The sequence below is a fragment of the Orbicella faveolata genome, unplaced genomic scaffold, assembly GCF_042242905.1.
Source record: "Orbicella faveolata isolate gen_17 unplaced genomic scaffold, um_ofav_v1 contig_47, whole genome shotgun sequence".
Taxonomy (NCBI): Eukaryota; Metazoa; Cnidaria; class Anthozoa; order Scleractinia; family Merulinidae; genus Orbicella; species Orbicella faveolata.
In genome coordinates this window covers 4,775,136-4,800,000 of record NW_028301577.1, presented here as the reverse complement: position 1 = coordinate 4,800,000, position 24,865 = coordinate 4,775,136, and the positions used below count along the sequence as shown (strand labels likewise).

At 37.2% G+C, this 24,865-nt stretch overlaps 1 protein-coding gene and 1 long non-coding RNA gene across 6 annotated transcripts in view; one reads left to right on the top strand and one right to left on the bottom strand.

Annotated features, from left to right (window-relative positions):
- Positions 1 to 4,340: 4,340 nt before the first annotated feature.
- Positions 4,341 to 17,781, bottom strand: LOC149096863 (uncharacterized). Its single transcript, XR_016204087.1, has 2 exons — positions 17,524 to 17,781; positions 4,341 to 5,879 (listed from the first exon to the last, which is right to left on the bottom strand). It is a non-coding gene; the product is annotated as an uncharacterized LOC149096863 (long non-coding RNA).
- LOC110066509 (uncharacterized) overlaps positions 8,601 to 24,865 on the top strand; it is a 36,806-nt gene continuing 20,541 nt past the window's right edge. Inside the window, exons 1-3 of one of the 5 annotated variants that reach the window (XM_089279230.1) lie at positions 8,601 to 8,764; positions 12,292 to 12,351; positions 18,876 to 18,966. The gene's annotated coding sequence lies outside the window, so the exon portion shown is untranslated. Of the gene's footprint in view, positions 8,765 to 12,291; positions 12,352 to 17,967; positions 18,062 to 18,875; positions 18,967 to 24,865 lie in introns of those variants that run through there. The other 4 variants (XM_089279234.1, XM_089279231.1, XM_089279233.1 and 1 more) reach the window with 4 other exon arrangements.

The window sequence follows — 24,865 nt, the reverse complement described above, 5'->3', positions numbered from 1 at the left end:
TGAATATTAGTTTTCAGCTGCTCTTATACATCATTAAAGTAAAATCTCAGGAAGATCAATAGTTTTGTTATTTGAATTTTAGTGATGTCATGTGAAAACCAGCTATTAATGAACTTGGATTATAACATTAAGGTTACAGTATACCTTCGGGTCGGCAATTTTCTTCAAATTTGGATTTTTGAGTCAAAATAGTGGTCGAAGAATAATCTCTAATTTCTGGAAAAAAAATTGAAAAAGGCTAAATATTGGCGGAGAAATGGCGGTTTTACGTTTTCACCGGAAGTAAAAGTTTACCTCTTGATTGACAGCCCTATGGCGCGTATGCAATCAACCGAGACGATTTTCGCGGGAATTACCTATATGGATGTCACGAATTGACTGCTCAGTTGATCAGCATTGTTGTTCTGACTACCCAGCATTTTTGGTATTAGGCGTGTCTCTATTATGTTATAAGTAAACATAGACCACGTTTAAACCATGGACCAGTTCGAAAAAGCGAAAACAGCGAAGAACGAATGAAAATACATTAACGAGTGAAGAAGCGAAAGTTCGCCACGCGGATGAAGCTATAGTTATCGTATAAGGCGGGCAAATATTCGTGGTAAGAGAAAAGAAAGGTTCTGTAAAAATTTCGGAACTTGACAGCAATAACAGGGATGCTGACAGACTCTCCTGATGAGTCCGATATCGACGAATCGTCGGACTCATTGAGACCATTTGAAATATTATCCATGCACAGTTGCCCACACACAGTTGCTCTCCGCGCTTTCTTGTGTTTGTTTCCTTCGCTCAGCCACTCTAGCGTTCGTATCCGTTTTCAGTCTTCCCCATTTTGCCAGACCAGCTTCAAGAAAAACTGAGCTACAGAAAAATTATCTCTCTGCCTTCGGTTCCTTGAGCGCATTGCGAAACACAAGAGTTTGTTAGAGATTCGCGCGTAAATTTCACCAGGAGGTTAACGGTAGTAAACTTTCCCTGCCCTGATTGGCTTAGTTATCTGAGAACCCAGTTGAAGGCGTTTGTGGGCGGAGTTTGTTTGCGAAGCAGAAAATTTTTCTTAGCGCTGTTTTCTCGAATAAATTTTTTCACTTGAAGCAGACACTTTAAAGAGTTATAACTCAAAGGGAATTTGTTCAATTGCTCTTAAATTTGGACAGTGGCTAGTTTAACATATAAACTACAAAAGCGTGTCTGGGAATTGTTAATTTCGAAATACTTTTTCTTCGAGAGCGATTTTTGTACACTCACTCCACATTTTTTAAATCTTATTTCGAAAATGTTCTGTAACTTTTTACTGCAATTGAATATGCCAAAACGCAGACACGTTTTTTAAGCGCTTTGGGCCCTGAAACCGAGGAAAAAATTAAATTGGCGAAAAACGAAATTCGCTTTGACTTGTAGCTTTCGAAAGGTGATTCGGGCGCTCGCATTTAGTGGTCGTGAAAAATTCGACAATTCATTTTCTTTCAAAATTCTTGGTATAGTTTGATAGCCAGCTCCATAAGCTTTAATTTGATATCGGGGTTTAGGTATCTACAGCTTAAACTACACGCGTTACATCGCTTGCGCGCGAGACACCCCTGAAGGTATACTGTAACCTTAAAAGCTCTTTGCGTCGTATTTTTCTGCACTGCTTGTTTTGTTTTCATTTCGCTACAGCCAAGATCATATACATTCTCTTGTTACAGCTAAATGTGCAGCGTATTCACAGTTGATTACTTTTTATATAAATTAGCAGAGAATTAGTATAGATTCTATACTAGAATATTAATTTGCGGCGACGCCCCCGAGGTTGGTGTACTTCAACAGACATGGCGGCCAATATAAACACTTCCAAAAATGTTTAAAAACATAAGCCTCCTCAGGTATAGTTCTTGCTTTCTTCAGTTAGAGATTTAAAGGTTTGCTTTGCGTCAACCCGCGTTAAACTGCACAATCTAATTTCGAAGAAATAATTGCGAGCTCGGCTCTTTCTTCCTGTCTCGCGGATTCATCGCTCGTACTGAACCCCAAACAAGAGAGGCTGCTGGCTATCCAAGAAAAGGAAAGCAATCTAAATGCGACGATTTTCTCAAACTTTACTTAAGAACAACGCTTCGTAGAGTAAATGGTTCACATTTTTCAGACGAGACCAGATGCCAAATCATTTACATTTTTATGCCGCATATCTTAATTTCTTTTTCACCAGATTAAACGGTCCAACAAGTTGTAAATAATATCCTTCAGAAATATATAGCCTTCCCCCAAACCCTCAGAAAATATACCTAAGACAGCGCCTGTTACAGTCAATCCCAAATACCATTTTTTTAGCAATACATTTATTCCTCAAAGTTAGAAAAATAGCCATTTGGGGTCCATGTTAGTACGGTGAATTCAGTTAGTAAACCTCCAAATATAATCCCCTCAAAACGCGTTTAAGCTTTCCATAAATAATATAAATCACATAAGCCCATGGGCTTAACTGTGGATTTAACTCTAAAAACAAAAAATATATTTTTTCTTCCAATTATTAATCTCCTGTTGTCAGTTTAGCTCGTTTTGTTTTTCATATCCTCACGTTAAGGGAGTTTTACAATTCAGTACGAAGCAGCATTTCAACCGAACTAAATCTATCTGTAGGGATAGCCATTTTGAGGCGCATTTGAAGGTAAGTTACTCTACTGAGACTAAGACATATGAAGTTAATCAGCGGAAGACTCGTTTTTCCCTGATTTGTTCTTAGCTCATTCAGTTAACCAATAGGCTTCGAAAAGAACGGCAATTAATATGCGTTTTACTACGTTGAGAAAGTCACATGACCCGTGCAACTGTGCAGTTGGCGCTCTTCTGTTTGGGTAACCAGACATCGCGTATTTGCTACCGTATTTATACCGTGCTGTGCCAGAGGTAAATTTTCATCCTTTGCGAAGACATGTTGTGTTGAGCGTACAATTTGGTGAGTACTGACGGACACTTTTTTTATCATACTGATATGAAGCCATTACAAAGGAGACTATCTAAGGGGTGGTTAATGGTTAATGGTAAATGCGAGATCGACTTCCTGTCGGCTTTGCCAGACAGCGAGACTAGCATTTTCCTTTGCGAGCCCGAGACATGGACTTGTTCAATTGCAAAATCGAGACTTCAAAGTGTTTTAAACGCAACTCGAGACGTTCAAGTTCTAAGACGTCGAGGCGTCATTTACACCCGCTTTCAGTGTTACGCGCACAGGTGACATTTTTCGACATGCTGTGTAACCTGGGCAACGCCAAAAAATATAAGCACGACAGATCTCTTTACGGTCGAACTCGAATTTTAGTGACGAAAGATAGATTTATTTGACATCAAACCGGTAAACTTAGGAGTATAACGAAGTCATTCCGGGAGAAATAAATCGACTGATTTGAATGTTTACACCTTGCGAATATTAAAAGCGGCAGCTGCCCAATTCTAACGGAAGTCACTATTGAGAACCGATCGACTACACTAAAATCGTTTGAATTATCCCATAAATCGGGAAACATGCAAAGTCGATCAATCTTCTTCAGCCATTTGAGGTCAGCAATTATCATTTAATTTTTTTTCCTTCTGCTGAAAACCGGAAAAATTACAGTTGAACGGTCTTTCAGCCGTTTACACAGCATGTCGAAAGATGGTCGAAAGATGTCGCCTATGCACGGAACACTGAAAGCGGGTGTATATACAGTATATATGAAAAGCAAATCCGTACCATGAGACTTTCTTAGCCTTGCAAAAAAATCGAGACTGGGAGACGCAGATAACCGCTGAAACAACGAGAGTGCGAGGCCCGACGAAAATTTTGTAAGACCCGTGGTTTTGGAGGACCATTCGCCACCCCTTATAAATGAACCCAAGGTCTTAGTTTGCTGTTATGGCCAAGTTAGCGAAGGAAATTAGTGTTAATCTAGCTTGTTGTATATGTCAGCCACACGATTATCAATTAATCAACATAACGAACGTTCATGTGTAACCAAAAAACCTTTTAAACCAGTCAGTCATTTTTTTGATAAATGCATTAAACGAATTCTTGCTTTGTGGCGCACATAATGAGCATTAGTTTAATGAACCAAGCTTTCGGAACTGAGCGAGTGTATCGGGATGCATATCTGTACTTAAAAATTTTGTGTTCATCAAAGACCATGATGTTTGTTTTGTAACCAAATCATTATGATATTTATAACGTTCATTGGTCTTACACTCGGTGGACTTTAATTTGTGAATTCTTTTCTTGTTTTCCTGCGGATCCCATTGTCTTAAATGTAGCTCAATTTTTTTTCGATTATTATTCTTCTATGGTAAAATTCATTAATCGCCACGCGATGAATGTGAGTCCAAAATAGTTCTGTAAAATGTAGATTGTTATCAGATAAAAGACAATGATAAGCAAACGCTGCTTTCCATATGGTTGGTACAGCCGTTAGGATCGATTTGATCGCAGAAAAAGTTGAGCGGTCGGTACAACGCCAGCTTCCATGTGCCACGATTGCTAGGAAATAAAAAAAGTAGCCGAGAGGACCTGGATCAAACCATGAAGTCTTGGAAGAGGTTTTTGCTACGATCGCTAAAGAGTTTTTCCCAAATATTATCGCACGATCGCTGAACTTTTTCCTCAATGATCGTAGCAATGATAAGCAAAGCCTGAGTCAAAAAAGGCATATTTCTGATTACCACAATAATTGCTAGCTACCTTGGAATATGATGATGACCGCATTTACTCAGGAACACGAGTGAGTGGTCTAAGACAGGTGGCTTAGTGAACTTTTGAGGGAGAAAAAGAGCCCAACATTTAACACTTAGTTTATAAATGTTCCAAGATGCTTTTTCTTTCTTTATCGTAAGCGTCAAACGTTACTAAATAACCAGAATGAACGACCGAGTGCAATAGTAGTTTAAATGACGTTTTTTTGGAAAAAAGTAGCAATTGGTTCTGATTAAACTTTCACATAAATTTAAGCAAACTCCGTAAAACAGATTCTGAGCTATTTTTGAAAATTGCAAAATTTCACATTTTTCGTCTGCTTTGGTAAATGCGGATCCGATTGATTCTTCACTAGCCGACTAAATTACTTCAGTTCCTTCGGTAATAAATCTACTGGATGATGTGGACGTTTCAGGGTGACTTACACGATGCGACTGTAAGAAAAGGCGGCAAAATTGTTGGCGCGGTGTCGCCGCGGTGTTCACAGAGCGAGTTGAATGAAACATGTGGGTGAAGGAAGAAAGTAAGAAAGAGTTTTCTTTTGAATCATTCGGCCCACAATCTCCTCTAAAGTCGTCTATATTCTGGGAAATTGTGACAAAGGATAAAGGTTGACGGTTAGATGCGAATAACTGCGGAATTGTGCATTATATTCCTCGGGCAAAACAAATGAAGCAAGGTTTTGTGTGCTTGTAAAATTGTCTACAACCTAGCCTTGCGGCTGTTTGTTGTCATCAAGACTGCAAAATTAATTGCGTCGAAACGAAAATGAGCTCAGAATCGATCGAACAAACTAAAGGACATAAAGAAACTATCAACAGCTACACAGAAAGGGAAAGAGATTGGTCTTCGAGGAGAATTCATTGTCGGATGGTAAATTGTACCGTCAGGAAAGTTCGCTGAATCCGATAGTTTAGTGGGCGGCATTGAAAGCTTGGCGCAGCTGGAATGGAAAAGCCTTGTCCATAGGTAAGGTAACAAAATTTACCGACTGAATGAGTCAGGGTTATTGTATGGCAAAAATCTCTTTTCCTTCTTCAAACGCAACTGCATTGTGTTGGCGTACCACCCCTACCATCATCTGAGAAAAATGTCTCGTACGTGTAAACTGGTCGCACGTTACCAAATAAGGTCAGCTGTCTGTCACGCGCTGATGACTCCAGATACCAATAATAACTACCTGTGTAAGAGAAAAACGGGGATTTCATTTAATCGGTCTTTTTGTCGTTTCTTTTAAAGCTGTTCTTTGCTAAGCAAAACCTCGTATCGTCAGCTAGACTTCCATTTTCGTTTCTAAACTAAATGCAGATTCTATAATAGCTGTACAAAAATCCGGAAATTGGTTTCTAAACATGAAATTATTTTTGGTCAATTAAAGAACCTACATCCTAAACCACTTTGAGACTTGCATCTGAAATCTCGACTATGTATTTCACATGATTTTAAGATTCTTCTGAGAGCCATCGCACTGTTCATTCAGTGATTAACTCTAACGGATCCAGTAATTTGATTGCGGGTTAAGGTGGCTCAATAGGGTAATGATTTATCGCGTTCCGCGCGCTAGTGTTATGTTTTGAAATCTGTTTTTGCATTCGTTTTAACACCCAGTCCTCTCAAACCTATTACATGTAATAGCCAATGTTGATACATTGATTTACAATCATCTCTGTTAAAATCTTGGCATTTAATCTTGAATTATAAATGCCCAAACAAGTGCTTTTTTTCCCGTAATTATGGCTTTATTTGTGGTTTTCTTGAATTTCCTTCGGTGAAATCTTCCAAATTTTTTTACAGTACATTAAACCCGGTGGGATACGAATTTCAAACATGCACGAAAAAAGTAGGGTTTGTAAAAGCATTTTTCTTTTTAGATTTTTGCAAATTTATGTCTTTTAGCACTGCGGAAAAACTGGTCAGATAGATTTTCCTGAAAAATGAGCTCCAACTAGAGTAAAAGTATTTATTACCCGTCTGCCAAATTTTACGAAATTTCACTGAAGGAAACGCGAGAAAATTGCCACCTTAAGTTGGGTACCACTGGGTTCTTCGTTTGCCGAATCGAACGTTCTATGTTCTTAGATTGCAGTTGATTCGTTTGTGATAAGAAATGGCAGATTAACTCCTTTTTTACGAATAAGTAATAATCTTGAACGAATGAGATACTGGACGCTTTCCATTCAACCAGAAATTCTGGAATGCAGATGGTACTACTGGAGTTTCCTTGGAAACTGCTTCATTTCCGAAATGCGAACCGTTTAATAAAAAAAAAATTCTGGACATTCCAGGGAGAAAATTGAATGGAACTGAAGTTCTCGGTCAGAAATGGTCTAAATTTAGGTATACCTCAGGAGGTTGTGCTCTTTTTCCGGCGAGTTTTGAAAAAGCTTTTCCATTCGCCACTGGAAATTTCCGGAAATGCAGGCCGGACTTTTTGGTCTAATGGAAATCGCCAGTTGTTTTAAAACACGTTCATTTATTTTCATTTCACTGAAATGATTGCAACGATAACTTTTACTAAAAATTATCTAACTGTCGAGAGGAGGCAGAGACTTCAGCTAAAAGTAGTTTTACTGACTCGACAAAGAAACGAAGGTCGAAGATTGACTTAACTGTATGTATCGTGCATACATGTATGTATGCCTCAGGCTATCTGCTGTAATTCATTTGTGATATTAGTCGTAAAAGGTGCGTGGGAGGCCTCAAAATAAAGAGCAATAATGGTCTCCCCAATGGGCTTCAGATTTCATAGATATATTTTTTGCCCAAGTACATGACCATCAACTCATCGAAGTACTTGTACATCATTATTTTAGCAATCCTCTTTCTTTCCTCGTTTGACAACAATTTTCATTATCTCTGATCTCAGAAGAAATGCCAGGATATTTTTACTGTGTAAGCTTCGGTGTCTGAAAATGTTTAGTGACTGGCAACGCTTGCTGTTAATAGTCTATAAACGGTTTAATTGAAAACAAAATGCCTCCTGTGGTTTCTAGAGGAAGTAACAGTTTTTCCTACCAACACATTAAAATCAAAGACTTAACGAAAGTCAGCTGTCATCAATAATTAAATCTTTTAGAATAGAAGCAATTTTTCAGACAGGTTTTGCGGTAGTCAGTGCTTTGAAAAGACATTAAAGATATATATTTGCTTGTAATTATTCCGACTTTTTGGTTTTAACCATTAATACCGGTTTGTCAAGAGCTAAGCAGGGTCACCAAACAATTAAGTAAAAAATTTTGTTTCGAAATATTATCCATTAAAAAATATAAATAGGGAACGATAAAGATCGAGATTGACAATGAAGCCCAACGCAATGCAAAAAGCCTATTATTGTTAAGCTCCATTCAAATACAGTTGTTTGCTGCGGGCGCGTTCATTTCATTTGTTAAGTTGTTTATTAGAACGGAAGGCTTCGTTTTGCACTAGTTCATCCGAAGAAAGCCATTTGGTGGGAATTCATTAAAATTCTTGAACTACGAAGCAAACAGCAATGCACCGAGAACTGTAATTGGTTAGTTTCGATTAGCAAACATTGCAGGGAGTTAAATGGCGGAACCGTTTATACAAATCGCCCTCGGGGCAGGAACAACTGATAATGGTATCACGCAAGAAAGCCCACTTGTGTAAAAAAACATCACGCGAAGTCGAACGATTCTTTGCTATTACTACAAAATAGAGCAACTCTCACAATACTAAAGATAACCGGGAAATGTGAATCGAAAGACCTCTGTTTTCTTGAGGTTTGGTGAGTTTAAAATCCGACACTAGACCCTATAACAAATTGCTTGGCCACTGGTTGAGTGATCATCTCGTAGCAATTGGTCAAAAGAAACAATAAACATTTATAGACAATAGTCTAGTCCCTGCTGCGTGGTTAAATGTCGCCAATTAAGCAAAACGAAAGTTGATTTCTAAACATCACTCGAACATGCTAGACACGACTGATCTATATTTAATTTGTGTGAGAAACTGACTTATATATAACTGCCTGTTACTGGGGTATTTATTAGTCCAAAGAGTCAGGAAATACAGTCAATAGAGCACTATCGAGGGGCTTTTTGACCGGTAAGTAACAGCTGCTGCGAAATAGGTATCGGTACCCACCTTCACCGGTGGTGGATAAAACGAATTCCGTCGTCGTTGTAACCAGTTACTTTTGCGGATTATGCAAGTAAATATGTAGTTAGGTCTTGTTTTATCTAAAACAACGCCCCATAAAGAGCCGGCCCGGTGAGGTGACTTAAATTTCCAGATCCTAACACCAGCCCCAAGTATACTACAAGCGACGAAACCTTCGATTTAGCCCAACTTTCTCAGTTTAGGAATGGTGATACTTATTGCGTGATATATTTGTCAAACTAAGGCATACAAATTTAAGTGAAGCGTTCACTCAAAGTTCTTGTTTTAAGTACGGGACATGCAAATTTAAGTAAAGGATCCACTGAAATTCTTTTTGAGCAAAGAGCGACTTGCCAGTTATTAACTTCATATTTAGCAGCTTCACTCTAGTCAAGTTTACAGCTATATCGTTGATTCAAAATGTGGCCTCCTACGTGTTTCAGTGGTTTAGTCTCCCAGTTGGAACACCAGTGATATTAATATAAAATCGGGCCCTTCCCTCGGGTAGTTTCTTGAACGACATTATATCGGACTAAACTGTAAAAATATGACTATCACGAGAAAGCCTTCGACGAATTAAACTGACTGATTCCACCTTAGCTGAATTGAAATCTTGAGATGCTATCTCGCTACTGAATGTTCTCTGTTTGTCTCATTGTTGGCTTGTGACTGTAAGAGTAATATAATTGAATAGAATCAGTCAGTCAGTTTTGTGATATGAATAGCTTTAATATCAAAGTGGTGAATAAAATATACCATGTAGAAAACACTATATAGCCGAATTCGCTTAGATTGGTTACATCTGAAAGAGTCGAATTCGAGTCGAATTCGTATAGCGTTGTGTTATTAACACGCTGGTTCAAACAATATACTTATTCTAACTTGATTTTGTTTAGTTTGGAACCAGCAGTTTGGCAAACATGTTTTTACTTTATTTGAAAATTATCACTAGATCTATAATAAATTACAGACTAAGAATTAATAGACTGAAACGAAACAGAACAAAACGAAACGGAATGATGCAGAATCCCTCGGCAGAACATTATAAACAGCTTAACTGGAAGCCAAGAGACAAGATATTTCTTTACTTTTGAAATCGTGGAAACTGATATCAAAGATTTTAAGCTATCGAAGCATTTCTTTTTCATTGAGTTAATTCCGTGTCAGACGAACGCAATTAAAATTGGGTGTTTTGAAATGAAAATCAAAATTGCAAATAAGCACTGATTAGAATAAAACATGGTAGCTAGTCAGCTAGGTCTTAAGCAACATAGAGCTGAGACATAACTCAAGTGATAGTTTTGGAAAGAGACTTTAAAAGGCGAGGCAACTGCCGGATAAATAGGCTGGAATCACTGCTCGTCCCGTGCATGCGCCTGGAAGATACCTGCAAGATTGCACACGTGACGTAAATTGAAGAGTTCTTGGACAGAAAATCTGATAGTGTCAAGGAATATTATTGCAGAATTTCAGTGTCTAATTTCTCGGCCCCTTTGTCATGCTGGACATATTTTAAAGTTTCAAGAAGAGACTAATACTCTTGTTTGATAGGGCGGTTTATTCTCACGAGTCTAACGGTCAGCTCGTGTTCTTGGAGCCTTCTTATACTTGTAGCAAAATACAATTAAAAAGTAGACTGAGATAATCATCACCGTCCACGCCGACTGAATACAAATTGGCAGCTGTTGGGTTAGTAATTTGGTTGCCGTGGGAACCACAAGTTTTGCTTTTACAGACGGCCTTAATTCAGTTGAATACAATAAATCTCTTTTTGGAAGTTTTAAAACAACGCTGCATACTTTTTTAAAGTTGTTGTTTGCACGTTTACTCACCAAAACACAGCACGACTCAACACAACTGAGCACAAAATCTACCTAATAATACCGTTACATTGCAAATTAAATATGTAAAAGTCAATTATTTTTAGAAACATTTTCTTTACTTAACATTGTCTATTTATTGCTTGAGGCTTGGTCAACAATATTGGCGGAAAAGCAACCATTACAGAGACACTCAGGTCGAAGAGGAATTAGTATTTTCCTTGGAACACCCTTGGAAGAATCTCGCCATTGGTTTCATCCATCTACTTTTTCTCTTCATTTCAGAGCTTTTCGTTATTTGCATATGAAAAGACAACGTTCAGGTTTATATCTTTGCACGAAAAAACTTGCCATAATTGTTTACTTTCTCCAAAAAAGGAAACCTCTCTTGTACTTTAGCTTTTATGTCGAAGAGGCGTTAAGCCTTCACGTGAACGAAAAACAGGCTTCACGGAAGAAATTTGCTGTTTTGCTCCCAGATGTCACAAATCATATTAAAATTCCTGCACTGTGTGGTTTTGCGGGCGACTGGTATTGTATGGTATCAAATGTGATAGACAAAAGTGGTTGACTAAAGAAGTGCATTGAGTTAATTGCTTCATCCTTTTTGTTACTGAAGTTTTCAATGTCTTTTCTTGTTAGATAGTCCCGACTGCTGATATCGATGAAATACATTTATTTGTTGTAAAAAATGTTCAACTCCTTTCTTCACCATACTCTCTTCGCTGCATCACATATATTCTATCAGCTATCATATCTGTAGAAATATCAGAATTTGTAACGTGGAAAGGAATACAATGTTGTAGGATGCTTAGCTTCGCGACGAGCAACTTAGCACATAACTTAACAGCTATATCGTTGGTAGGTATTATTTTAAATATGCAGAAAACAGTTTAGGGAATTGCATCACACTATTTTCAACAAGATTCTCCGAGTCTCCACGAATAATTTAAACGGCAGAAAATTACTTATTGTTGAAACAAGATTCTCTGTTCTACCATGTATTTACATAGATAACAAACTTGTGTGTTCTTTTGCAATACGGCAATCAGCATGTACACATTTTGTCAGCAGGTAAAAACAGTCGGTTACATGTTGCTTTTGCGATACGATTTAAGGAACTGGACAATATCAATATTGCAAGCATGGAACTAGTGAGTGATAAATAGATTTTGAGCAATAAAAAGGATACAAAACAAAGCAAAAATAGCTTAGTAACAAAAAAATAACCTATATCTCATAGTGAAATGGCGCTTTTGAATACAAGTGTAAACTTAAGCTTAATATTGTTTTCACGCAGTTGGTAATTAATTTATACGTTCTTTCTGCTAACTGTTGCCAAAAAAGCAGCTTACGGGTATGCAACAGTTTCCTTTTTACGTTTTTGCCCTTTGAATTAAAAAAGATAGGCAATGGGGGAATAAAAATTGGTTGCTAAACGAAATACGCCTTGGGCAACGTCCACTCTAAATAACTGAGTTAAATTGCGTTGTTTAATATTTTTTGTAAATATACAGGAGTAGAGAACCTTTGAATACGGTAATTAACGTTCCCAGGATGCTGCTAAATAGCATTTGTCGCTAAGCTCAGGGGCTGGGTGAGAGATTTGCAGGGGACAGTTTTCCACCAGCAAGGTATTAATTTATTTTTCAGAGCAAGCTTTCCGGTGTGGAACAAACAGCTCCCGACAAGGTCTTCAAAGGAGATAAGTGGGTACGCTGAGTTTATTTAGTGTAGTCTAGTCTTGACACACGCTGTATAAACGCAAAGTTGTGCAAAGCGATTTTACCGGGCGATCAAAGTTAGGATAGGTCGACCCACCGTTGAAATTCAGACATCGCATACGCGCAGCGTTGCGTGAAATGTTGCACCATCTTTTCAGGCCTTTATTTAGTAATATTATGTTTAAGTACACTGCAAGATGGTAGTACATGTAGTGTTCATATATGTTCATTTCGCGCCAAATTAACGCGCAGAGAAACACGTGTTATTGGGAGAACCCCGTAATCTGCGAATTAGGGGAATGGAGACTAGACTCATTAAGGGACACCAAATTGTTCATGCTGAAAATACTACATTGATGATTCATGAAAACCATGGAATAGTGGAAAAAGTCAAACGAAATCCTTATCTCACACTTATATTGTAAACTGTATAAAACTGTAAGTGAACGTTCTTTAGTGAAAGCTGTTCTCTTATTTCAACCATATGAGAGCATGTGATACAGAGTTCTTCCGCCTCTCGGGAAGAGGAAGTCCAGAAAAAAAAATTTACCCGTTGTTGTTTTCTTCGATAATCTTAGTTTACCTTTGCTTGAGACTATATTGCTCAGGTGCATTGAGTGCCTGAGGAGAACAGCACAAAAGACGGGAGCCAGGCGCTAGAAAATTATTCTAATCCATTGTCTTTGTGAAATAAACACAAGCTAAGGTCGTTCTATAAGTTACTTTTTACTTTTCCTTCATTGGGTTCTCTTGTTAATTGTGGCAGTATAACATATTGTTTCAACAGTTTTAAAAACAATTGAAAATCCTCTTTCCGTCTGGTCAAGGAGACGGGCCAGTGCCTTTAAAGTATGTTTACTTTAGCATGAGTTTTAAACAAATAAAGGTCAGAAATGCAGCAAATGTTGAAAGCCCCGAAGAGAATACACTCTAAAAAGGAAAGATAATTTAAAGGTAAGCCTTTCACAACTGATTTAAAATCGTTTTATCTATCTGACTGAAAAATAATTTGTATCTATTCAAAGAATTAAGTTTAGGTTTCTCGCCATTTGTTCTGAGCTCTGTTTGCGTGGAAATTTTCAGAACACACGTGAAGTTAGAGCGTCCCTCATCTGGAAATTAAATCGAAAGTCTCGCTCTTATGTCATGCTCTCTAAAATTCCCGCATCCATTCACGATAGGTATTGGCCATTTCTTAATGTTATTCACGAGCAGTGGTCATTGAAAATTTGACACGAGCGATATTTGTTTTGTCGCCCAGGGCCGGTAAATCCGATATTTTATTCGATGCCAGAGGCAACTCATTTTTTCATTTCCGCGGGAACTGCAAAACTAAAGCGAGCTAAAAAATGGTGAGTTTAAAAAGGTTTTTATTTACGAATTTTACGAAGAATCATTTCGATTTGAAGTTCAAATTGAACTTCGGCAGTTTTAAATAATTAACGAATATTGTTTATCTTTTCTGTAGCATTTTTTCTTACGTATATTTCACTGATAAACCAGTTTTGTCACTCGCACTCGTAAAAACAAAGTTGACCTTTATAGCAGTGTAAAACAACCAGGACTATAGAAGTGTCGCCGGCTGTTGTTTTTCAACCACTGGAAAACCAGCTTGTATCGTTTCAGCGTTTCTTTAGTCCGAGAAGATCGTTTTGTTTACATCATTGATTTGAATTCAGAGCTCGATTTTCTATTTTTTTAAATTGATGATTCCGAGCATCGTTTGGTATGTTTTGATTGAGCTTTCTCGAAACCGACGTAAACTAATTTCAGCGTCTTGGGTGAGCGTAATAATTTAGTTTCAGAGCTGAGGAAAATTACTTCGCTTCCGTAATTCTAACACATGTTATACTGAATACTGTTATTCAGTACCAGTTAAATGTTAAATAATCTGATGGTATGTAACGACAATACGTAAATTCGTACTTTATCATATCATGCAATATTTTCTATCAAGCCGGTCTGGATGACAACAATTGAATTTTTGTTTAAATTTGTACGGCGGGCAATAATACAAATTATCAAGACCGCAAAAGTGATGGGCTTCCAAGAGCGTTTCAGTAACTTTAATAAGCATATCTCTCTAAACCGAAAATAAATATATGGTTAAACGGTTCCTTTACAAACCCTTTATATCTTAAAGATATATCGTCAAATCGAGGGCTAACATCTCCTTACTGAAAGTAGGTTTATATGGTCAGCGCATGTAATGCTTTTAAACCCAGAAGGATAAATCTCTTTTCTGAACATAAAAATGCGTACATAGAACTTGTAAAGTGCAAAGTAGTACGTTACTGGCAGCGTCAAGTGTAACTGCAACCAGAAGTTCATTAGAACATGTATATGAAATAATCAGGCAGCCAACAAAGGTGATATTAGCGTAATGTCCCAGTCATAACTCTCACATTTTACAGCGAAAGAAATCACCGTAATTAATCAGTATTGAGAATTACTTACTTGAGCTTCCAGACTTAGCAAATCTGTCAATGAAACATAAACACTTTACCCGCAATATCTTAATTATAAACCTGTATTACCCTCACTTGTAGAATTACCGACATGGTAAATTTTGACTGCGGAATTTTTCACAGAAAAGATTCGATATTTTCCAAGCTATAAATTGTGTAGGTATGAAATACTTAATCTAGGCAAGCAGGTCTCATGATGTTTCTTTGGACCCAAGCCAAAATAAAGAGGTCTAGCTAATCTGCAGCAAAGAACCACGTCATTTCTTTCAAGACGGTACGTCATGAAAAAATGGCGACTGTTTTCATGTTTGTCTTCATATAAATCCTTGCTAATCGTCCTCAGACCTGCCTATCCTTGTTCCTTTATTGGATGGTTATTCATTCTTCTTTGGTATACCAGAGGAGACTGTTAAGGTGAGGTTGCCTTCAATTAGAAAGTAATGTTGCACATTGTATGAAATTACTTTCATTAGAGAGTAACCTCACCCTAACAGTTTCCTCGGAAAGAACAGAAATCTGGTATAGTCCCTTTGGTAAATGTTAATTACGTTAGCTTAGCGAATTTTAAAAAGCATAAAAAGTATAACTTTTGTGGTGTTCTTTATGACTGATTTAAGATATTTGGGGGATAATATTAACCTCTTATTAACCGAGGGAAAGGAGAATATTGGCGCGAGGTCGTGGCATTGCGGACTCAGCGCAGCTAGGTCCGCACTGCCACGACCTCGTGCCAATATTCTCCAGTACAGCTCGAGCAAGCTAGGCTAGTAATTAGTTTATTATGTGGCACTACGGCCCTTCATTGAGCCCATGAAAGAACCACTTATGCAGATCGCTCGGATTTACCACAAGACGACCTTTCCATAAAATATAAATATCTATTATTATGATTGTGATGATGATGATGATGATAATGATGATGATGATGATTATTATTAATCATAGTTATTTCTCTTAAACATTGTTCCGCGGGCAGCAAAACTTTCGTCTACTTTTCACTTTCTAGTTGTTTAGTAAGGGTGGCGAATGGTAAATGCGAGACTTTGCAAGACGGCGAGACAACCCTTTTTCTTTGCAACCCCGAAACATTTTGACTTTTTAGATTGCGAGACCGAGACTTCAAAGCGTTTTGAGTGTGAGTGCTAGACGTTCAGACTCATAAAATTCGAGCCCCAGATTTAGTTGAGAGCTAGAATGAGCTTGTACAGCCTTAAGCCAGCTTCTTGGAACTGACTGGAACTGGAAATTCGATTAAAACACATTACCTTATGATATCATAGAGAAAAATAACTGTTTTTCTGGCGCCAAAACGGACGTTGTGGTAGGTTTTGTACCTTTTTGTGGAATTAAGACAATTTAGGAGAAGTTAAGATTCAATTTTTCTCAGAAAATTTGTAATTTGCTTCATTGAAATTCATTATTAAGTGAAGCAGGAAGACGTCATTTATAAAAACAGATAAAGGAATGAATTGGGACTTCGAGTTCGAGGCCCTTAGCCTTGCGAAAAATCGAGACTCCGAGACAGCTTCGTAGAAGAATCGAGACCGCGAGACGCACATAACCGCTAAAATATGAGACTGCGAGACCCGTGAAATTCGACGAAAATTTTACGAGACCCAGAGTTTTCGAAGGACCATTTGCCACCCCTTTTAGTTTCTGGCGTTTTCTATTGTCTACCGGGGCTCCTAGACAACATTCAATCGTTCTTCTTGGACTGATTCCGTCATTAGTTTTTAAGCTATTTTCAATTTATACCGTCGGATTCCTGAATTGTATGACTTCTTGTAGACCTCTAGGGATGCAACATTGATATGTTGTTATTACAATTGTTCCTTTATCGTTCATAGCTTTCGGGCCTTTACGACGTGTAAACAAAAAGCTTTTAAATGCATTGTATTTTTTGTTTAACAGTTAGACATGATTTTTCAAAATACTTGATAACTAAATACTTCAATCTGTAATTCTATGTTTTCAACAAATTCTTAGACACTATTTTGCTCTATGCGCAGAAGTTAACGCTTTCGTACGGAATGTTCTTGTACGCACTTACATTGAATATTAATTGACTTTCTTTCTCTAGCACCTGCGCGCGGCCGAAAAACTAAACCGTTTATAAGCTACGTGACTAAGCATAGAATGTATTTATAATGTATACACAGCTTGCTGTTTATATGCAGCAAACCATAATAGCCTTGAAAACATTCTTCATTTTTTCAAATACAGAAGATTCGAGATCAAAGTTCAATTTTTGTAGTTTAATTCAGTAGAAGTTTTTAAAATTTAAAAACAGACTGAGTTCTAGCACTTGAGACTTTTTAATAACTTAAGTCGGCGTAAGGGAAAACAAGTAGAAAATAAAGAATTTTTAATAAGACAATTTTAATTGACCTGCGGTTTGAATCCTCGTAGCGGGAAACTGACAGCTATTTTGGTCGAAATTTTACTAGAAGTCACGAAGTTTAGATCATCCATTCGCTGAATCCCAACATCTCCGAATTCCCACTAACGGGGTGTTTTCCTTTGCTTAACTAAAATTTACACAAATTCCGGAAATATTGTCTGAGAAGGTGGGAGGCCGAATGTCGAAGCACTTTGACTCGTGACGCAAGAGCGCAGTGCAGAAAATTGCAAATTACATCACGCACGAATAGCGTGCGTGTGTTTCTTAATTCATTTCACTTTTTACCACATACCTGTGTATTTATTTACGGAATAACACATTGTTGGTTTCTAAAAGCCCACTGGCCGCAGTGACTTGATATTGGGGCATGTTTTGCTTCTCTTGGAAATAAATGCAAAAAGATCTTACAGGCCACAAGAATAATTAGCCTTGGCCTTCAAATTTCCTTCCACGATCACGCGTGCGGTTGCTAGCGTTGACTTTTGCACGAACATAAAAAAGCCAGTCGTTGGGCAGGCATGTTTTCCCTCTAGAACTGCGTTATTTTGCGCAAGGTTTGTCAATTTAAGAATTTTCGTGTTTAAACAGTGAAAACAAAATTAATTAAATTGTCGTTAGCGACCAGTCGTCAATCTGCACATGACAGGAGAACACTTAGAGTGGCCGCACTTTGTCAACTGTATTTGACGTTTTCCAAGATTAGCTAAGATTCCAATATAAACAAATACTAACAACATCCGCACATTAATGACCAATAAGTCTTCCTCATCAGTTAGAAGATTTCCGCAAACTGCCTTGTCGTCAATCGTGGCTGAATCAAATTGCTTACAGTAAGTATAAGTCTTAATAGTTTACTCGGCAGAGTTTTTAATACTTGGTACTTGCTTTAATAACGAGGATGCGGTTTCATCATTCTTAGCACATGACCGAATTTTCGTTTTGCAGTCATATAGATCGCACACATTCGCAATCAATTATGTATTACTTTCGTCCATACCTTTGCCTCTGGGCAAGAGGACGGATTGTACTATTTATAGAAATAGTGGAAAAGGCAATGTTTTTTACACACATCCTCAATAAGTGTGACCATAATTTTGAGTCGTGCAATTTACTATAGGTTTACTTCAGAATTATAAGCCCTAAGTGAATCAATGCTCTTGTCTAGCGTCAGAGAGACTATTTTACCACGAAAGTTAAAATCGTTTTCACCAGAATTAGATTCCCAAATTTTTATAGGGTTTGAAAAAAGATCATACAGTATTTGAAAATATTCAAAAAGGTCGATTTAATTCAAAGCTGAAATTCCTCAAAGTAAACATCCATAGGCCATAGGTAAACTTGTCACCTGCGAAATATATTAAGCAAATGTTAAATTTCCAAAAAAAAAAAAATAATAATAATAATAATAATAAACTTTTTTACAATTGTGTTTTTGGGATTCGACATCAAAGTCGTTGGGAAAGTTTTGTTTGGTATATTATTATACATATACACTGTCGCGCGGATAAAACTAAGTTCCATTGTCTGCTACCCACGGCTATTACCAGTAGTACGGTAATACAAATTTTAATTTTTTTCTCTTCAACTCAGTTACCATGCCATCATCTTCTAATTATTATTTACTGAACAGCAATAATTTGACAGGTGAAGTGAACTAAAATAAGCAGCAAAGATTTGAATTGAACTTTGACTGATCACAGACAAGTTGGTTAGCTATACACCTCTGCAAAGTTAGGTGAGTGAACATGGTCGCGGCTTTGCCGGGCCTTACTACTAGCTGAAAGCCGAGGCGTTACGACTGATTTTTCTCCGGGACAAAATACAAAATGTGTTTCCATCAAGAACGAAGCAGCTGCGTCCCCCTATGGCGCTCTCATATTTAAATTGATGTGACATCTCTTTTCTCACAAAGCATGTCTGCCGACTTCTTTTTACACTCCCAGCCAGAAATCGATTCTACTCAAGTTTAGACTCATTACTTAGCCTTAGAATATTCTCGCTTTGTTGAGGACAACTTACTGAATAGGGTACCAGAAGTGGCTAATTTCTTCGTTTGGCTTCAAGTTCTCGATGATGGAATAGCATTTTGTTTGAACAACTGCCAAACTTTCCGGGTTTATACTTTCAAGCATTAATTCATCGCATTTATGGTTTTGAGATTTGTGGGGAGCAAACGTTTTCCATTTGCTTAGACTAAAAATGAAAAGTGCTTCAATTAATTCATAGTTTCCATTCTTTTTATTCTTCATCGAAGTCCACTTTTGTGATGTTTGACTGATTTTTCCGATCTCTCCCACAAAAATACTGACAGCATTCATCCATTATAACGCAGCAAAACATTTGGAATAACCTTTGAGATATACCTGCCCAGGCAGGTCCTGCTCAAAATTTAAGAAGTTTGCAGAAGTCTACACGACTGCTGAAATCAAAGGATGGTTAATTTAGATTCGTTCGTTGAATTTCTCTTTTGCTCACATTGGTAACATCCAGTTTCTGATTCGTAACCAGAGTATTAGTCGCAGGATTTGCGAAGACCATGGAAGTTTGTGAATCCAGACTAATGATTGTGGTAAGACCTTCGGAAGTCCTTTTTTCACCTACATGTTCGTATCAAAAGCAGTTTGGACCGGCGAGGAAGCAAGAAAAGCGTCAGCCAGCTATAATCTGAACGAAATACACAGTTTCTAGTGATACTAGCGAAGCAGTTTGTAGCGCTTTTAATATATACATACATACATAACTGTTCTGCATCTTACTCACTTGCAGTAATGCAAGAAGTTCGATTTAGCAAACTACGAAACAGCGAATAGAACGCTGCTCACTAAAGATCCTATTAAATCTAGTTCTGCACGTCCATTATTGCTAAAAAAATCTTCCTAAGAGAATTAAAGCGCACTTACAAAAACCTTTCCTTTAACTTTTTTTTTCCTTTCATCTAGATTTCGTGATTTTTGCCTCGTGTCCACGTGACCACGGCGTTAGGAAACCACCTAAACTAAGATGAAAGTAGTAAAAACTAGTAATAGGATGATAAAAGTATCAGTAAGAGAAAAAGTTATTGCAAGAGAAAATCCTAAAGGTTGTCACTGAAAACAGGTTACTTAAAATTTTGTGTAAAGCACCTCTCAAAATATGGTTGCTGTAGTAACAGCAGGTTTCATAAAATGTGACAAAAAAACAATCGTTTCAAGATAGAGTTCAGGTAAAATCGCAACTTTTTCTACATTGAAAACTGAAACAAACTTCGTGCCTCTACAGTAGCTGTGAAACCATATGTATGGATCTAAACCCTCATTAGATTCTCTCACAAGTAAATGAAACTCATGCTTAGGGCCTTGTTAGACCGTCGCGTTTATTGCCGTGACTCTCCGACGCGCAATTTTTGCTCTTATTTTTTAACGTCACCGCAACTTAGCGAAAATGGAACAAATATTGTCTGTCTATATTTACTAGTATTGTCGCACTTTTAACAAAGTTCAATGAAGGTAATGACGTATACATCGACAGACGACAGTTATGATCGAAAAATATTTTGGACCAAGTTTTGCCTTTGGACGTATACGGCAAAGTTAAAGAACTTTTCTTCGTTGTAATCACCGTGGGTGCTAAAACACTTGATTGATTATCAATGTTACGAGTTGTCCCAAAATCTATTTTAACACAAACCCGGAACATTTCAACCGGTTAGAACTGCATTAGTTTATCTGCCGATGAAACTAATCATGATATTTTCACAAGGTATTTTTTTTTCGATATTATAACCAATGTTTACACCTGATATGTCTTCAGTTTGTTTACCATGAGTTGTACGTGTGGTAAATTGGAAAACACGTTGAAACAAATAGTTCCTTTTAGATACTAACTGGCACTTCTTCAAGAATGCTAATTTTGACAAATTCTCAGACACCAAGGCCATGTGGTAAAATTTAAAATGGTGTGCTAATTTTACTCTCGCCTAAGTTGCCGCCAATTTGGCGTCACTTCCCTTTGTTGATTATCGGCAAGAAAGATAAGAATAAAATATTGACTGAGAGGGCGTTTTTCTAGCTCGTAGCTTCCGGCCTCTTTTCCGTAAAACGTAAGTTGGGCTAATTTGGCTGGAAAAAGTAGCATTGTTTAAGTCGGCCGAGTGATTTATAGAGAAAAAGTTTCATTTCAGCTTGCAAAGTGATATTAGTTCCTTATCAACAATTTATCCAACGCTAACCTGACTTCACATATAATTATCGTAAATAACTACGTTGATTAAAATTTTCTTAAAAAAAGAAGTGGTTTCAGCTTTCAAAAAACGCAATCGTACTCGAACGATAGCTGTTTTCGATAAAATGATTTTAAATTGAGCTAAATTTTCTCCTAATTTTATAAAGCGAATAGCATGGAGTGATGACGGTCTTATTTTCCTGCTGGCGCGTCTAGACGAGATTATCAGATGACAGAATTCAGAGATGCTATCGAGTAAAATACTAGACGCTTTGAATTTTTTGCTCTAGAAAAGTTCCATTATGTAATTTGAGGCTTTGCTTTTAATAAACTTGCTTTACACCAATAAAATTAATTTCGTAATTTGATGTTAAAACATGAAAGTCAACCAATAAAGAAACGGCGGTCTGAGTCAAAAAGAGAAGGTGTCATTTTCCCGTCAAAATTAAGACATTTTAATAGTAAAGATGCCGCATTATTTGGTTACAATGGCTTATGTTATTGTGCTTACAGGTATGCTAAACTCGCTGCAGTTAACGCAAAGCCGGTCTGTTTACTAATTAACACCCCGCTAGGGTTCGCAGTCATAACACGTACAACAGGAAGATTGCCGAAAGAGTTTGTAGAAGGTCCATTCAACTGCGGAGCACCTGCCCGGTCCTGTAAGCCTGCAAGGTTATTCATTCATTTCTTGTGGAGATTTGGATTCTTTAGTTGAGAATGCACATGAATTAATCCATGGTACTCACGAGCACAATTTTCTTTCACGTCCTCTTAAAGATTTTCTTATTTGATCTTGCAGACCACGATATAAACTTAACAAGCAGTGCTTTATTTGAAATCTACAGAGAACCTACTTTAATTCATTCACTATCAAGGCGCTCAGGAATCTAAATACGCAACTGTTTTAAGCGTCAAGCAGTTTGGCTCGCGATCAACAATTATTTTCCTATTCCTGTTCTCGGATTTAGCTCTTTATTACTACATGCCAATTGAAAGGGAATTTTGGATCCTAACATATAGCCAATTATCCAAACTCCTTTACCATGCTCAACGATTGACAACGTTCAACTTGGTTAGAAAATATCTTAACTAACAGGTGCTAAGGATTGAAATAAAAAGATATTATTTGTTTTTGTCTCAACAACATGGAGGTAGAAGACTTTTAAGTTTAAGACGATATCTTGCACATAAGCTTTCCAACTGAAATAGAAATTTCAGAAGTTTTTACGATTTTGATATTTGTGTAGCGGTGCGTGTACATGATAAATCGTAACTTTATTGAACCTCCCCAATGGGGCTTTTCAGGAAGGATAAATGGTGAAAGGGATTGCAACTTTTACAGTAACAAAATTGTTAATATAAATTTAAAGGAACAAAATTATATACAATAAGGTAAGGACTAAAGTAACCTCATAAATTTCCATGTGAAAATTAATATCATTTTGAAAATATTGCAGCGTTTTTCTTAAAAGGTTGTGTCTCAAGGTCCTCTTTAAAATTGCCACTGTCCTGTATCAGTTCTAAAGTTAACAAGGTCTTTGTTTTTTAAAACAACTAGTACTCTTACAGGCGCCTATCGTTATCAATGTGCGGCGAACGTTACGATATGTTATGGTATCAAACATTACGAGTTAGACAAATGATCTCCCGGTGGGTGGGTGTTTTACCTTTCTGAAGTTTTACCTTTCGAAAGTCCATAGTTTAAAAAGCGATTGAAAGTGGACTTGCTTAGACCTCATTTATTAAATCAACTGCAAAATGTTATTATTTATAGAGCAAACGCGGAAGAAAACGACTGGGAGACGCTTTCTTGGACTTTCTTAAAGAAAGAAAAATAACTGAATAATCGGGAAAACTGGAGAAAATTCTTCACCTTCACCTGTCCCCTGGCACCAAGTTGGCGCATAGGGCCTCACCTAACCTCGTAAAAAAATGAATGATTACAGAAACTGGAGAAAATTAGCTAAACGTATATCTTGTTACGAAAAAGTGGTTATCTTATGTTCGACCGAAAAAATAAATCGCGTTTGATTATTTATACTTAATACTGAGTCTAAATTGTCCATATTCGAAAAATAGGTTTTACGGATATCAGGAATTGCTGTAAAAACCTATCCTTCCGATCGAATGGCTTAAAATGCTTAAAGTTAAAAGTTACAGACTTATTTGATTTGTGACTTGGGGAAAATTTGCATAATTATCGGCCTGAAAACCTGAATATATTAAGTTTTGGTGGGTAGAAAATTACGTCCAAGTCACCCATTTAACGGCCTGACAGGATGTTTTAAACATGAATCTTTGTCAGTAAAAATAACTGTTCTTGGTCATATTTTTAATTTCCGGCCTTTTAAATAGATTTCATATTTCGCGGGATACTAAGCTTGCAGATGTGCAAATGTGTTCTCTGCAAATGTGTTCTCTGCAAAAGTAAATAATTTTATTTTTGTCAGATTTGCTGGAGGCTAATCACTAATCGCAGTGATATTAAATAAAAGAAAACTGATATTACAGTTTCTAAACTTCACCGGAAATATGCCTTAGTTCGACTTATTTATATCGCTTGTAGATGGATAGGTTATAAAGATTCATATTTCATGACTGTCAAGCTATTAATTCTTTTGACTCAGTTTTAAACTGATAAGCAAGGTTGTCAGAACATTAACTGCAAAGCTCGTTTAGTGTTTGATTTTCAGACATTAAGAACCCAAGTAAAGTGCCCTACAGACATAGCTGCGATTCAATTAGGTTTATTACTTGCAGTGACTGTATATGCAAATCTGATCCGATTGTTTACCGTTGTTTCATATTTCCCTGTGGTGATCGTCGTGTGAGCCAATACTGTAACAGCAGAAAATGCCATCAGCTTCAGTCCCATGCTCGCCACGCTGTTGGATTTGATGTTTTGAGTTGTCCTGTGTAGTTTTGCTGAATTACTTTTCCCTGAAAAGTCTACAAATATACGAATGGCTTACACTTTGATTGTTTAAAACGAGTCGGAAAGGAAACTTGCCTTTTATATGCCCAAGGAACTTGCATTGGTAAGTGAACAAAATTGTCTCGTACGGTGTAGATGTCCGTATTTTGCCTTACATTTGAGTGAACATCATGTTCCTCGGTGACAACGTTAATTACTATAAACGAAACGAGGCCCAAACATGTAAAAGACATACAAAAACAGTGAGTCCGATTCGAATTGTACGAACTTTACCTATAAAGGCAAGTTAAAGTTTCCAATTTTGTGGGGAATTTTCTTAAGTCAAATTTCTTTCATGTGCCGTTTATCGATGTAGCATATAATTATTACTTAATACCTGTGACACCAAACTTTAAATCCTTTCTCACCGCTCTACGCGGTGCGATTCCAAAGTAAAAACCAGCACGACTGTAGAATTAAGTGAACGACATTATGTCTTATTTCAAAGTTCTATTTC